At 44.5% G+C, this 13873-nt stretch overlaps 1 protein-coding gene across 2 annotated transcripts in view; it reads right to left on the bottom strand.

Moving 5' to 3' along the window:
* The window catches only part of TIAM2 (TIAM Rac1 associated GEF 2), a 313756-nt gene extending 300089 nt beyond the window's left edge, over positions 1-13667 (bottom strand). Inside the window, exon 1 of one of the 2 annotated variants that reach the window (XM_086927397.1) lies at positions 13529-13667. The gene's annotated coding sequence lies outside the window, so the exon portion shown is untranslated. Of the gene's footprint in view, positions 1-12921; positions 13056-13528 lie in introns of those variants that run through there. The other variant, XM_086927398.1, reaches the window with a different exon arrangement.
* Between the last annotated feature and the right edge of the window lie 206 nt (positions 13668-13873).

The following is a 13873-nucleotide window of genomic DNA, read 5'->3' as shown; positions in this document are numbered from 1 at the left end:
AGCCAAAGAAAAGGTCTCACTTTTCTGACCCTTTGACGCACATTGTAGAGAAGCCTCTTCTCAATTAAGGCTGTCACTGGGCCAAAGAAGAGAAGTTTTGTCACTTGCCATGAATTGTTCCGTAAGGGTCTTCAAACAAGAAGCATTTCACGGTGGGCTCAGGCTTGGAGGAAGATAAATTTGCTTGTTTAGAATGAATATTTATTAAGAGATTTCTTTGTGTTGTTGTCAATGAGAAATTATGTTTTTGCAATATATGATGTATCGCATTTAATGTAAAGCCTCAAAATATAGAGCCCTCTCAAATGTGAGACAAAATCTCTTCTTTTTGCAAGTCAGACATCTTTATGATAACCCCTAATATGAATCTTCAATTCTCTATCCACAACTCATCTATTGATTGGCCTCAATTACGTTTCTAGATAGGTTAGGACAATTCTCCCAAGCAGAGAATTCAAGAACTTAACAAGACAATATACACTTTACATTGAAAGCATGTTCTAATGAACACTCAAGGTTTTCACAAAAATGGTAACATGTACCTGTGGTTGAAGTTGTTTAAGACTATAGGGAGTCATTCAATTTCCACTAAATAAAGGTGGTCCTCGTTTACGTGAAAAGTGGTACCTTGAAGTAATGTAGAGACTAGACATGGCAGAAACTGAATGCCCAGTCTTAAAGAATTGGTTTCTGAAGTAATAACCTTCTGATCAGACATAATTGTCAAAACAGGTGGAGCAGGCTCTATCAATCAGATCCCTTTAGGGATGATTAGAAGTGGTGTATGTTGAGACTGATATCTGGCTTCCAGTGGCAATTTTGAAAGATTATGGTCGGCAGACACAGTTAGAAATCTCTAAAATGGTAACTAGGAAATGTTCCTACTTAGACATTAAAAGGAAATGTGCCTAGGCAGGTTACGCTTACAACAGAATACCATCATTGGCCTAGTCAAGCAGGCCCACCACTGGCCCTCACTTATCCAAGCTTCAATAAGGTGTCTCTCTGTAAACTTTATCTGCTCCCTCCTGACCATGTGTTATGGTAGGTTGTGGATTACCAGTGACAACAAGCACAGACACTGCAGAATTTTGAGAGATATATCACAGGCAGAAAACCTGATGTAGAGAGAAGAAAGATGGCAGTATGCTGCTGCTTAATGCATGATGGAAACACAAGGAGATGATGGACGGAGCACTGAAACTTTTCAGACACTCACCCTCAGTGACAGATCTGGGTTGAATCCATCATCGTTTTTTAGCTCACTTCGCCACCTCAGTTCAGACCCAGCTAGATGCAAATCAGTCTTGACCCTGTACCTCATGGGAACAGTCCAGCCCGAACTACCAAGCCAGGTCTTCCCTGAACCGGAAACAAGCATCCTGTGACTGGTTTCGGGGTAACACCCCTCATCAGCTAGGCTAGCTTAAATCCAGTGGCAAAGTGAGCAAGGGACCCACGTCTGGGCATGATGACAAAAGATATGCGCCTTTGTGGTGATGAGGTTACAAGCCCACAACAACATCAGGAAAGTGAGCCCAATACAGGACAAACAAAGGTACCTTTTAGCACAGAGCGCATCAAGCGGCAATGTAAAAAAAGCATTGTGAATAGCAGGGAATGTTCTGTGGACACTAAGTGATCTGTAAATCTTGTTAGAGAACCTACGTTTGGTGCATATTCTTACCTGACATGTAACATCAATGGAGAGGTGAGGCATAACCCCTCATCCCCCCTCCAAATAAGACAAGAGCCCTGGGAACAGGTAGGACTGCTGTTTTGACCAGAGGGCTAAATATCACCTAGGGCATCAAACATCTCAAGGGATGAATAGGAGGACCCCGACCCATAGAGCCCACATTAAAGTTAATGTATTGGTGGCTTTGTCTGAAGCCTTACATAAAAAAGCAAAATTGCTCTTGTGGATACCAATCTCAGGAATGTAAACAAACATATGGCATGTACTAAAAGCACTGGCAAAAATGAAAGTCTGGGTTAATGTCCTAACACATCGAGGTAAGAGCAGACAGAGAGGGCTACAGTTCTAAAGTAGACCTATATTCCGTTCAATTCAAGTAAACGCATGGAGTGGAAGAAGAGACCTAAACAGCCAATAGCATTAGGTGAGAGATGAATACTCGACTGGGCTGAGCAAAAACTTGATTGACAAATCTCAAGCCAATGACTAAAACAGTCTGGTCAAAGAAAGTCAATGGATGAAAGGAGCCCACTTTAGGCACATTGTTAGTAATAGGTCAAAATCGATCTCAAAATCCAGACCTAAGCATGAAAGTTCCAGAGATACTACTGTCACATTGAAGGTGAAAGATGACTGAGAGACAGTCACCCAAGAAAAATACGGTAAACTCCAACCATGTCCTATAACATCTCTAGGATGGATACTGTGTCCTTGCTTTACTGAAGGCACACACTTGCAAAATGTTTGCAGCAGATTTCGCTGACTGTGGCCACAACTCTGTGTTCACACTTTGATTAGCTCCTGTAAGAATCAAGTGAAGAGAGCAGACAGCTGCAAACATAAGTGCTCTAGGCGTCCACAAGGTGAATAAAGACAACCTTTAGGATGGGACGAAGCCCAACACTTGCTTTAAACAGGGGGCCTGTAGGGATGTACTTCTCTATTACCAGAGAGAGGGGAAAGAAATGACTCAATAGTGGATGGGGATGTTTCCTACATTATTGGAATAAGCAAGCCGCTGTGAAGGACTCCTAAAAACAACAGAAATTAAACAAACTATCTCATGGTGCACCTAAAATTATACAGAAGAAGTTGCAAGCAATGGCAACCAGCAAACTTCTAGTTCAACAAGAAGGGATGGTACAAATATCCGTCAATGTACATAAAGCCAGAGGCATCATCAAAACGTTGACAGTTTAGGAGACACAAAAAGAAGAAAACAGAGGAACTTTATTCTGATCTGTAAACATTTAAAAATTACTTTTCTTTCTTATCAATGGCCTTGATTACTGTTAGTGGCCATTGAACTCCAGTGGGGATGTTAATGGCAATTGCTATATCATGTCTTAATTATGAGATAAGTGGGAGCGCCGAGGATCTGTTTACTTTCATCTAGAGATTCCTCTGGGTCAAAGTCTGGAGTAAAATATATGGAAATATTTAGGGTATCGGACCCGGAATTAGATTTCCTCAGTGATCCCTCATTTCTTAGTGACCTTCAGGGTCCAACTCATAAGTGACTGGATCTTTCACTGTTATCAATAACTCTGGAGAGGGAAAATACCAATCCTTTTCCATGGTCACTCATAATGAAGTCCTAGGTGTTCTATCTACTTTTCGATGTACGCCTATTTTGATGGGGTGGTCTGGACGTATGAACTGTACCCTTGATCCTTGGCACACTGTTTTGTTTTGTGCTCTTTCCTCATCAACTGAGTTTTCCTCAAGCAGATAAGCGTATCTATGACAGGAATAGTAAATAGTGTTATCAAGCAGTGTAACTTAAAATAGGCGTATAACATGGTCTGGCTACGTTGCGTTATCAGGAGCTTGGCATTCCAATCTCAATATAAGCTTATGTACAAGAAATGTTGACGTTCTAAATAACAGACTATGAACCCACAAAACATAAATCTAGTCGAATGTAAATCAAATCCAGTTAAGTTGTGCCCACCAAAAACCTAATTGGCCCTTTGATACTGAAAGATTATGTGTTATTGTTACCAACTTTCTATCGGCATTACGAGAACTGATCACACTGGTTTTCCGCAGTAGGGGCTCAACCCAAAGAGCTACCCACATCAGCAAATTTCTAAAGCTCAAGCAGTTCCAAGGTTTTCTTTTCAGCCGCACTTCATCGCTCTTTCGACTGGCTGGAGCTCGGCAAAAAAGTTGAAAGGGCAGCCTCTTATCTTGCGGGACAGTGCATGGAACATCTCCTGTTGCTATAAAAAGACATGCTCTTGTTATGGCTGTAAAGAGCCCTTCCCTTGCCTCTTTGTCACTGACAAAAGCGAGCAGGAGTAATAACTTTCTCCTCCAGCCCTGCTCACGCGGATCACCGGGCTGCACGGGACGATAGAGCAGACTCGAATGTATACACTGCAGTTAAACACGCATATTGCTTTTCTTTTTGGCAGCAATTAGCTTTCGAAAAGTCTGCTTTTGGGTCACGTGCTTGCCGCAAATCAAAAGCAGATTGCCCGTCCCCGCAGGTCCAATCAGGGTCCTGTGAGGAGCGTGCACGCGCCAGCGTGCTGCGGTCTGCCTGGCGGCCTCCGCGGCCCTCTTAATGAGGCGCTCGGCTCCGGTGTCCGCGAGGCCACGGCCACTGTTGGCCACGCCGAGCGTTTTAACGTACAGACTGCTTTACGTTACGTCCCCGACGTAACGTTCTTCAGGCCCCGTTTAGAAAGATGCCAACGGACTTCCACGTGCACATTTGTCTACGTTCCTTGCAGCCTTTAGTCTGACTGAACGTTACTTTTCCCCCTGGGCCATGGATATAAAAAAAAACATGAGCAGCTTTCCAGGAAACTATGTAAGAATTTGGAACTGGCCGACTTTTTATTGTGATCTGCCGGCAGTTCAACAAAAGGAGCCGAAGGGGGCGCGCTTTCAAATCTCACGGACTGGCGTGCATTACGGTCTGCGCCCAGGGCCTGCTGCCTGCCAAATATTCCCAATACGAGTGAAACCCCTCTTGTTCTCCCTGCAAGTGGCCACACTCGCGCTGTGCCCTTAGCTTCCTGACAGGTCTGGCTGAAATACATGCTCTACACCTGATATTCCTGAACTTCTTTCAGATAAAAAAATATGCGTATTAACAATTTTTGGGATTCTTCTACTCTGGATGGAGTATGTATTTTTTATTTTTACTTCATTCTAAGTCTTGAATAAGTGAGGCGAGGCGAGGCCAGTAGCGGGTGTCAGTGTCCTTGGCAGAAAGTCTGAACGAACTCTTGGCAACTGGTTTAACCATGGCTGTAAACCATTCTTCTGGGCTCAAGTGTTTGATAGCACAGCCCCCTCCAAAGAAGGGCACACCTGTCATAGGGTTCACAGATGACTCCCAACTTATCAGGAACACCCTGTCCCAGCTGTGGCCTTTCTTTTTTTTCAAATCATTGTTTTCAGGTGTTTCAGTCGAATTGGGTGCATTGATAGAACCAGAAATACAACCCCCATAAAGCAATAGGTAAATGTTGTTTCTGGAAAGCTCAAGACTGGAAAATGGTGTCCCTGAGGACATGGAGTCTTTTATGACATTAGCTTGTAGGAACCACTTCTGTTCTTTGGTGTGCACCCTGAAAATCGAACCCACAATATTGGTGGGATGAAATATTGAAAACAATATTACTGGTAAACCTACATTTTCTATACTGAACTCCACTTGTATGTACCTATGAGATCCATATAACTCCTAGCTATGTAAAGGTGGAATTAAGAATATTAAATCTGAAGTTCCCTATATGTACTTACCTTTCACTATTTTGACTTTCAATATCCTGTTCTCGATATTCTTGTACCACTATATTGCTGGTGTAACTATGCAGAAGTAAAACCCTGTTCTTTTTACACCAGTACCACCACCCACCTGGCAGAGCAAAGCATGGATCCTGACCGAGCATGGCAAGTATTGGTTCAATCCATCTTAACAGAGAGACTCTAACAGATCATTTTAGGTGAACGCTGTTCAAAGACCTACCCACATCTGCAAGGATCTGTCCTTCCTCGGTTTAATGGTAACACTTTCCCAGTAGTTTGTCTTATCCTATTTGTGTCAATCTCTTTAATGTAATAAGCTCACAACAGTTAAATTGTTCTGAATATCCAATTACTTTTGAAATTCGAGGACTTGCAAAGCATTCACCACCATGCCGATTTGCTCTGTCATCCAGTCTGGGTGCCTTACGACTGGTTCTACCTCTCCTCGTCCAAGATCAAATTCCTGCCTCTGGGAAATGAATATACAATGTCCACTACAAGAACACCAAAGCACATGCATCCATTTTAAGTACAGGAGTAAAAGCCCTTGGTAATCATTTCCACTCATTCTTGTCATACGAGTTGCATCAGGTAACCATCGGAGGCAGGATTTGGCCTCCTACACCTACTATAGATGGCAATCATCTCATCACCCTTCACCTGTGGTGGAAAGCTAAGCTCTTACTGTGCCTGAGCTAGATTTACAACACCTCCTTACTGACACTAACAAAGCATGTTCAGAGCAGCAGGGCAAAACCCCATACAGCGCATCCCAATCCGTTCCCAATTATTTACATAGGTGCACCCCGACCAGTATCCGCTACTACTCGTACTAATGCTGAGGCAGAAAAAGGCATCTAAAAGATGATTCAGGGCACACTCTATTAGAGATATATAGTTGGTGTAGTCCAATATTGAGAAAACTGAGGGTGAAACTTTTCAATATTGTGAATAAATTATCTTTATTTTCATTTAAAAACCGAGCTTCATACAGCCTTTATTTAAACTCATAAAGCCAACACGTTTCGTTCAAGCAAACTTCTTCAGCACAAAGTAATATAGTGAGGGTCCGATTTTAATAAATTTGGCTTATTATATTAGTGCTGGTTTCTTGATTTTTTTTATCTATGCCCCTAGTAGAAGCAGGGGCGGCCTTGGGCATGTGCAAGCAGTGCACCTGCACAGGGCCACCAAACCCCAGGGGCCACCACGCCAATAATTATCCTTAATATAATAATCCTCTGAGGATGGATACATATTTGCATGGTGGCCCCTGGCAGGGATTTGGCGGCCTCCGGCTCTGTTCCACTTCCAAACACCCTGACCCCCCCCCCCCTTCACTGGCCTCCGTGCTCCGCCCCGCCCGGACCCCCTCTTCCGGGGCCCCCTACCTACGCTCCCTGCCCAGGGCCGCCATGAGCCTAGAGCCGCCCCTGGTAGAAGGAACGGTAATCAATACCAAGTCAATATATACCTCATGTTGATGGTGGCGCGCAAAGCCTGTAGCAACATTTGATAAGTGCAGCTAGCTGGTGTATCCCTGAAGTCACAATTCATCAGCAAAGTCCACCTCACGTAGAGTTAGTGTATATCGCAGGTGCTCCAGCGTAATCGCTTGTCGTAGCACTGCCCCGTCCCGCAGCGGGCGGGAAGACACCAATGATGAAGCATGACACCAAGGGCCCTTTTGGTGTGTGAGGGGTATTTTAACACGCATTGTGTATTCCATGAACACCAGGATATACACTAACTCTATGTGAGGTGGACTTTGTTGATGATCTGTACTTTCAGGAGAGGAGGATGCGCCCACCTTGGTGCCGTTAAGAACCACCTCTTCACTCCCACTTTTGATATATTTTTTAAGTATCCCTGAAGTCCACAGAAGGTAAGCATATGTTCCCCATTCAATGACACCGCCATTGGCTATTTTTCAAAGAGAGCAGTATTGTCAAAAACATATGCGTTAACCACATGCTGATATACAAAAAACAAAACAACCTTCTCATGTATACGAGCTGCTGTCTATGCTTGACCACCAACAATCTTCTTAAAACTGTTCCCTCTGGCCATCCATGTACCAAACCATCAAAATTCTTCTGGTGAGTGAGCTTTCGCTGTCTTCAATCCCAATTATTAAACTTGCTCTCCTATCAGCTACATACGAAGGTAAATCTGATCCAGTTGAAAAAAACAAAAGCTGGTACTTATTCGAGAGGTCGCCGCCCATCTCCTTCCTGCCCACTTGCTGAACTGGACCAATCACAATCCCCAGTGTCCTCAGTAGTTCATCCAATGGCAATATACTCCTTTTTATTTACAGTGCTATTATCTAATGTTGTGTTTAGAACTATGAACTGGATTTTATTGCTATAGTCCCCTCATTTACATACCTCAATATTTGAAACCATTCTAATATAGATTACTAAAGTTTAGGACGGTTCTATCACGTTTGCTTGGCCATGAAATATTATTATTCAATAATACCAGGCGTCCTATCTGCAGTCCCATTCCACAATACAAACGTTCTCAGTGTACACTCAGAGAGCATGGTTAGGAAGAGGAATGCTGGGTCCTAGCGCGCTCTGCTGCCGTCGTGGTGAATATCTATTGTTTGATGCCTTTCGCTGGCAGACCTTTTGAACCCCATTTTTCACCCTTAAAGACCAACAGGCAGCTTCTATGAATCATTCTCAAAGAAGATATACGTCGTGCCACGTGCAAGATCTCCCACATGATTTACCTACAAAGTTCAGCTTACGTGTATGTCAGCCTGTCCTCGCCCCTCCGTTCATCAGCCACGCCCACAAACCCTCATAAATGTAATCATCACCTCAAACCGTGTTGTTCATGTGCACAATGTTATGTGCTACGTACTGATATATAAACATCATTCCAAGGAGCTTCCACAGTATACGCACTGCTTCTTCTTCGAACATTTCCACTTTTATTACAACTTGGCACATTAAAAACTGGTACACACCACAATAGAGAAACGCGTGCAAAATCAGTCACCCCACAGACAAAGTAACAATCCAAGCACGAGACAACCGGAAGCACCGGAAACGAAGAAGGAAACAAAGAGTAAATGAAACATTTCCAAACTGACAGAATACAAGTATTATTTGTGCAACAGTTTATTCCATGGAAAGATCCGGACTAAGAAAAATAGTATTGAAATGCAGAAAACATGTTCAAATCCCAATCGAAAAAAACTGAGATTTCTTCTTTTTGCAATAAGCCTGCTTGGTAACTGGCCCACAGAAGTTTGCATTCCGGTTTAGCTGCTACTACGGAAGCTGCAGGGCTGTCAATTACATGGAACTCCCAGTTCTGGTGAGGGTGGTATTCAAGCATGAGGACAAACCACAACCATAGGCACAAACAGTCTCATTAACAACCCACGAACCACCGGTTCTGTACAAAATGTGCAGTCACCAGGGCAAAGCCCCTCCTTACCTTTAACTAGCGCCCACCTGTCGGCGCAGATACATAAGGTTCCAGGGGCCGCGTGCCTCTCCTGTGCAAGCAGGAGGCTTTGCCCTCAACAAAGCATGTGCACAAATTCCCAACAAAAACGGAGTGTGACCATCTCAAAAGTTCACAGTTCACCCAAGAGTGCCGCCGAGCTCCTCGCTAGCGCGGATCGCCCCGGTTCGCCCTCGCCTCGCAGTAACCATGACATCGCGAAACACAGCCGATTATCTGTCTGAGCTCCTCGGGAACAATGGCCATCTGCATTTTATCAATCACTTGTCCGCTGCGGACGGGGACGGTGTGACAAAGCTGGTCCAGTAACAAAAACCTCATCTGCCAGAAAGATGCAACTTCAATAATTAGGGGATAGGGGCGGATAAGAACCGCCACGGGAGGGCTCCATTTCAGGGTAAATGCTACCGCTGGCTGTACTGCTCGGCAGATAAAGAACGGTAAATCGCCATTTTTCACAAAGTGACATAAGGAAAGGGAGGAAAAAAGCAACAATGAATAAACACTACATAAAAAAGCACTGACTTCTTTGGCTCCCTCAGCCACAAAGTACAAAACTATCTTTGCTTAAAAATCAATTTTAACTGCTGCTGATTTCGTGGTCTTTTTGAGCTAACATCTCTCTGTATCTGACAAGAGTGCACTGGATTCCCATTCTATTACTAGGTCTAGGTTAGTATAATTGTGGCACAGGTAAACATACCACAGACTTCTCTCACACTTGACCTTCTTGGGCTCTGTCACCTAGCACGTTGGTGTAAACTCTAAATGTCAAACTAACAAGTCAATACTTTATACGTATCTCACCGACTAAACGCATCAACACAACCATCTTGGCCTTAATGCTCCTTCTAATTCCTTACTGAATTGTCCAGCCTGGTTGTCTTTCCTCTTTCTATTCACCTACTAGTCATTCTTCACCTGACCTACCAGTCCTCTGACAAGCTGCATGCACAACGGCCATGGGTCACCAGATTTCAAAAACTACTACCTACAACAACAGAACTCATTTTCTAGAAACAACATAGAGCCCCCTGAGCTGCTCCAACCTGCCATTGCCATCACATGCAAGCTTTCCAACCCAGTACGGGATGGGAGCAGGATGGTGGGTGTACATGCCTTGCAATAGGTGTGTGGAGCATCATGATGCTGGCCAATCAGATTATGATATCGTCTGTGCATCCCCATTAGCCTCGTCATGTCTCTGAGTGCCACCAACTCTGAACCACTTACTTGGATATGGTGGTGTTGTTTGTTTACCTCACATGTGAATACTGAGAAAACTTGCTGGATCAATGGCATAGGCATATTCTTACTCTAAAATCCACTGGCAGGGAGTACACATGCTCTCCCAGATTTCCTCACTTTTACAAAGCACATCTGAATGTGGTCCTGTCATAAATGTTGCCTGCCACATTCAGCAAGAAAGTCATCCTGTACATTTGTCGGTGAGGCTGATTGCAGCTTTTACCTCATAGTGTTAATCCCATCTCTACAAGTTGTTAAATGTTGGGTGCATTGCTGTGGACTGTGCAGTGCTCTTCTATGGCACGCTAAGGGGGTGGTGGTGGTTGTTCCAAGCACTGATATAAAATGTGGTGGCCTCTTAAACTTTAAGGATTCTAGCATCGTGGAGTTGCCTGAAAACAAAAAAGATATGTTCTTACATTTGGAAACAATCTGCTGTTATCCTACAGCAAGGCACAAGTGCAGTGGTGCATGTTGATGGAGTTTGGCGCAATGAGCGGGATCTTAATAGCATTAGCTCTACACATGGTGAAAGTGCACAGACTGCATTAATCATGCTCAGCCCTAGGCTTCCCAAAACAAATTTTTAGAGATGGACATTGACACCCTTAAAACTTCGAATCAGAGTACAACCAGCTTTGGTCAAAAGTTACTCCAAAAAGGTTAAAAAGGTTGCAAGTGGTCCTTTTGTGAACATTAGGTAGCCACTACCCAAATGGCCAGCTTAAGAATAACTGTTGAGCACACCTACCTCAATTAGGAGGAGTAATTTTTAATGTGATGCGCCGTCTTTGTCAGCTTGGATGTGCCCGTGGACAGTTTAGACTCCTTTTTGCTCTGTGAAAATCCCTTAACTCACTCAACCTCAGCGGGCAGCTGCTTAGGACCAACTTCTACATTTATGTCTGCATACGCCCTTGTGTTCATAAATGATTCCATTGCAGTCATGAGCCAGTATAACCAGAATGAAATGTCCAATCAGCACTATGGCTGGTGTACGCCCAGGTAAGAAAACCACATTCCCAAATTTACATTTGTTCAGCTAAACTTGCTGCAGACCGCCAGGCACACTTGTTAAAAAAAATGGTCGAGCACAAAGTATGCCTCTGTGTCTAATATGTTTTCCAACCAAATGCAGACGGTCCTCTCAGCAGCTGGGCAAGAGTAGCACGCGCCCTTCCGGATGTTTATACATATGTGAGCCGGTTCGGGTCCCGTTAGCAACCGCGTTCTTTATCCACACACCTAGCAACTGCTGTGAATCCTAATTCCAGTTTCCACCCAATCAAAGTGCCCCAAGAAGAAACAGCACAACTTCAGAAGCCCAGGACCTTTAACTCTGCTTATTTTGCCAAATCACAATGATCCTATTGTAAGCACTTTAAATTTGAACTACTGAGGGAACACCACTTGCATGATGTTTCTGAGCTACCTGGATTTTAGTGAAGACATCAATGTTCCACCAAGTATAAGACATATTAACAAGTTCCACAGTCTCCGGATGAGGTCTAATGTGCTTAAAGAGGTCATGGATTGGAGAGGTGACAGGCAGCGGAATGTAAGTGAATGGTGTGCCTTATATAGGAAGGATGCGGAGAGTGGGACTCCACCAGCATCAATTCTCAGCTCTTCAAACCACTCACACACTACTCTGTAGAGTGGATAGAAGAGGTCGTTCAGCCATCTATAGTTTACACAAAGTTTAGCTTTAGTCTTAGAAGGAATCTGCAACAGGAGGAACAGCTGGAAGAATGGTCTCAGAGCAGGCAAAGGAAGCTCAGTGTAGCCATGAGCAAAATCAAGCATTTGGGGCGCAGATACCCAGGTTAATTGATGATGTTGTAAGGGCTCCGTACACTAGAGATGTTTGGGTTAGAATTTTCGAACACCTAAAAGGGGGTAAATAATATGAAAGGCTGTGAGGAGAGTGTGAGGAAGTTTGAAGTTCATAAACAGTAACAAGCGTAGTAAGTGAAAGGAAACTATGCGACTACTGCATGTGCTTTTGTGTGAGTCATCATCTATAACACTGTGCCCAGTTTGAGAAAAGACATCTCTAAACAGACAAACTCAGGTGAACAGCAATCCATTGCTACACTACCAACAAGCAGCAGAACCCATAGGTTTCACAACAATGACCGAATAATCTGTAGGAGACCTGAGGCTTTAAGCACTAGCCAAATATCAGAAATACAAATAAAGTTCAGGCAGGTGGGCTAGAGTGGTGTTACACAAATTTCAACCAAGACAGAAAATATACAAGGAAGCATCTTGACTGACTGGGGCCAGTCATGGTGGATATTTTCGTGTCATGTTTTTAACAGCAAGGGCACTAGATATAATGAAACGCACTCCATCGGCAGTGTGGAGTTAAAGAGAGACAAATAACTGAAACTAGTCGGCTACAGACAACCTATAGTGGTGACGAAATGAAAGACAAAACTGGAGCCCAGAGTGGCTCTTGTGGGTGATGGCCCTAGCAGCACGTTTATCTGCTGTGGGGTCGTGTCCTTTTCCCCCATGCCTAGGTTGACCAGATGGCTCCAAGTCACCACTTCTCCATTTCTGTACTATATTTAAAAATATTAGTGCATTCTTGGAGTTGTAGCCTTGTTTTATTATAATTGCGCTGATTGGATCAACATACTTGCTAACAACCTTGCAAAAGGGACCATGAAAAAATTACCTCTACTAGATTAAAAGTAAAAGTGGACACTTACCGCCAACAGCAAAGTCTTGCAGGAGGACCTAGCCGCTTTCTCTCCCACAAATCCACGGAGGGACGACCTCTGTTTACAAACGGGAAGCGGACTGGCTCGGTGCTAGATGCACAGTGACTGTTGCCAGACTTTTCCTCTACAACCCCTGAGCAAAGGATGGCCAGACAGACAGGCACGCGTCTAAAAGCGCGCAGGCAAATCACTTGGGTGTGTAATCCGAGCAACACTAAAATGTATCCAAACAAACGCAACCTTCCCTGCGCTCTACCTCAACAATACCAGCACAGATGCTGACATCATCCGTGTTTTACTTGCCAGAGGCAAGCAACTCCGCGATGGGACCTTAAGCAGTTCTGAAGAGGGCGAGCAGTGTGCAAAGAAGGCAGAAAAAACAACGAAAAAAAATATTCCCGTCGCCCATCCCTACTTCCCAGATAGTAGCAAAAACACTGCCGCAAAAGAGACTCGAACAAAGGAACTCTTCGTGCTGACTTAGTTCTCAAAGGGATCTCTCGTCTTACTCGCTGCTTTGTTTTTAAGTTGGACGCCTGCAGGATCAAATGCACAGCGTAGAAACCGGTTTCTTGCTAGTTTCCCTCGTCCTTACCTCCTGCACAAAGGGGCAGCTCCAACCCGCGGGATCCTGGAGTGCAGTCTCGTGCTCGGGGCTCCGGGGGTGCAGTCTGCTGCTAGGAGCTCCGGGGGTGCAGTTTGATGCTCGGGGCTCCGAGGGTGCAGCCTGCTGCTCCGGGGCTGATTCCTGCACCGCCCAGGACCCGGCAGCCAGCACAGGGAGTTCCACACAAGCCCGGGGAGGGGAGGAGGGCGCACGTCGCACCGTTTTCTTCCCCCCTTCGCCCTCTTTCCTTCCAAGTCCGGAAACTCTGGCTAACGTTCCGAAAGACTCGGCCGTTGGGAGCTAAAAACAGCTCGTCGTCTTTTAGTCATTCGG

This window comes from Lissotriton vulgaris, chromosome 6 (assembly GCF_964263255.1).
Source record: "Lissotriton vulgaris chromosome 6, aLisVul1.2, whole genome shotgun sequence".
Lineage (NCBI taxonomy): Eukaryota > Metazoa > Chordata > Amphibia > Caudata > Salamandridae > Lissotriton > Lissotriton vulgaris.
This window is presented reverse-complemented; position numbering and strand designations above follow the sequence as displayed.